Source organism: Taudactylus pleione, unplaced genomic scaffold, assembly GCF_031769625.1.
Source record: "Taudactylus pleione unplaced genomic scaffold, aTauple2 ptg000374l, whole genome shotgun sequence".
Lineage (NCBI taxonomy): Eukaryota > Metazoa > Chordata > Amphibia > Anura > Myobatrachidae > Taudactylus > Taudactylus pleione.
This window is the reverse complement of record NW_028284775.1, coordinates 1,555,969-1,558,547: the sequence shown is the minus strand read 5'-3', so window position 1 is coordinate 1,558,547 and position 2,579 is coordinate 1,555,969. Positions and strand designations below refer to the sequence as shown.

The 2,579-nt window shown below is 52.4% G+C and overlaps 1 pseudogene; it reads right to left on the bottom strand.

Annotated features, from left to right (window-relative positions):
- Positions 1–371: 371 nt before the first annotated feature.
- On the bottom strand, positions 372–2,102 carry LOC148508175 (uncharacterized; annotated as a pseudogene).
- Between the last annotated feature and the right edge of the window lie 477 nt (positions 2,103–2,579).

Genomic DNA, 2,579 nt, shown 5'->3' with positions numbered 1-2,579 from the left:
CTAGGCTGCTGTGTGCCTCCACGCTTCTCAGGGAAATGGCTTCTCTGTCTGCGCTCGGCCTGATGGTCCACTGCCCACCAGGAGCAGGGCGTGCCAACCAGTCACCTGGCTCCAGCCAGCACACCACATGATCGCTTCACTGGGAGTATACGCGTTGGCTGCGTATCTTTCGACAGACCTCCTCCGTATAGCCAGGTCCGTGGATGACAGGCTGGCACAGGCCCCTTTTCTGGATCTGGGGGAGATCGGCTCAACAGTTCAGTTTTTACAACTCCCTCCAGAGACCCAGGCACTGGGTTCAATCAGTGGTGTGCAACCCACATCAAAGATTCATCTCTTCTCCCCCTTCTCTTTGGGCGACTTCACTCCCATCATCTCTGGCGCATCAGGGAGGAGCATAAGCTGTGGCACCAGGCCCACATCAGGGAACCTGTCAGGGGTAGGCCATGGCTGGGGGGTCTCTCTCTGCAATTAGTAACAGGGCTGAAGTCGGCTGCAGGGAGTTTCAGCATCTCTTCTCCCCATGCTCCCCCCTCAAAATCCTCTGCCCCCTCCCATGGGCCTATTACCTCAGCTACCCCCTCAGGGAGTAATAACTGGGACTCCCCTCTGGTGTTCTCCATCTTGGTCACTGTTGCGCTCACCTCCCCAAGCCCGGCTGGCTGAGGGACTGGTAGGCTGTTACTGTGGGGCTGGACTGTTGGCGTCTCTGTCATGGCCTCGGATGCTTCATCACTTTCACTCAGTTGCACAGAGCTGGGATGCGATGATTCTTCCTGGGCATCTTGTGGCAGGTTCTGAACAAACTCCTCGTTCAGCATACTGCCCATGGGATCCTCCAGTGGGTCAGAGTCTCCCTTAATCACCACTCCAATCGCATTTTCCTCTGAACCTGCTTCACTGCCCTGCTCAGGGCTCTTAACAGAGCTGAGGGGAGAAGGGCCACATTGTACTTTCTTCTCCTCTGTCTTTTGCATTGGAACTTCCGCAATAAGTTAAAGTCTCTGAGCTATGGTCTGCTACGGGAGTATTTTCTGATGTAGCACTTACCCCCTTCTCTGGCTCTGCTTGATCTGCTCCATGCTCCTGCTGCATCTGCCCATCAGTAGCGCACGGTACCACTGCATTAGGATTCCACACTGCATAATGGGAATAAATATCCTCTTCCAGGTTCTGCTCTGCTAGAATTACAGTCTCTGATGTGAGTGGCCTTTGTGAGTCCCAGAGCCCTGGTACCATATTGTACTGACACTCTGCAGCAAAATCTCAATTTTCTAATTCAGTAAATGGGAAAAGTTCCAATAATTCATCTGCGGTCAGTGGGGTGACTAGTTCTGCAAGTTTTTCAGTGGACATAAACTGCTGCAGGTGATGCACTTCAGCCTCCACTCTGAGACACTGGTCCATCCAACCCAGGGAATTCAGCTATCCCTGTGCTGCTGTTTCATCCTCAAAACATTGTAGGAGGCACTGCAGCTGCTCCCGGACACTATTCAGCTCTCCTGGACTGAGGACCCATTTCCTATACACACTGAATGCATTGATTGGGTTATCCTACTGATCATGCACCCATCGCATAAGAGTGCGGTGTGTGCAGTCTTGGGCAGGGATGTGGCTGCGGAGCTGCGATTCTGCTATTAGGTCCTCTATACTAATTTCTGCTAATGGATTGCTGGATTTGGCCACCAGCATTTCTTCTGTCTCCCCACCTTGTAACCCTGCAGTGGACCCCTCGGTGGCACCATCATCTCCTCTTTCCTCTGGGTTCTCTTCACTGGCTCCTTCCCAGGAACCCTTTTAGCCAGTGCTCGGACCTCAGCGGCCTGGCTTCTCTGCCATATCTGGCATGTGGAGCTACATACTTCTGTTATAACGGTTTCCACTCCGATATATCCAGCAGATTTTCTTCTACAGCACCACTTTTACACTGCATAAACTCATCTATCAGGTTTTCCATTTTCTCCTCTGTAGTAGCTCCTGTCCACAAGCGAGTCCACTGACACACTTCATCCCAATACTCCCAGTCCATCCACAAAGATGGGCTGCATCTTTGTGGATGGACTTCTCCGGTCCCATTCCTCTATACCACGAGGTTTTCTCATCTATGACCTTTACTGCCCCGGGAGACTTGTGGCACTTCCTGCCTCTCTTGGGCACTTCCACCTTTTCGGGGCCATTTTCCAAATGGCCTGACAGTAGGGCTTCGGTCTGCGTCATTTTGCTGGACCACCCCTCAACTGCATCTTCAGTTTCTGGGACACGGCACACTCCTCCTTTCTCTTGCTTGCAGGGTATGTACCCCCAGACAAGCAGACACTCAAACAAAACTTCGCCCCCGCTTAGTGTTCTCACACATGTTCCTCTTTCACTACCTCTGGGCACCCCCTGCTATGAATTATGGTTTCTGGTTCCCTCCAAAGTGAGCTAATACTGGCCAGTTGCTGACTATTGTGTTTCAGAGCCTGGTCGTACCATGATACAAATTCCTAGCTCCCCCCGCCTGGGCTAGGCTGCTGTGTGCCTCCACGCTTCTCAGGGAAATGGCTTCTTCGTCCGTGCTCGGCCTGATTATCTACTGC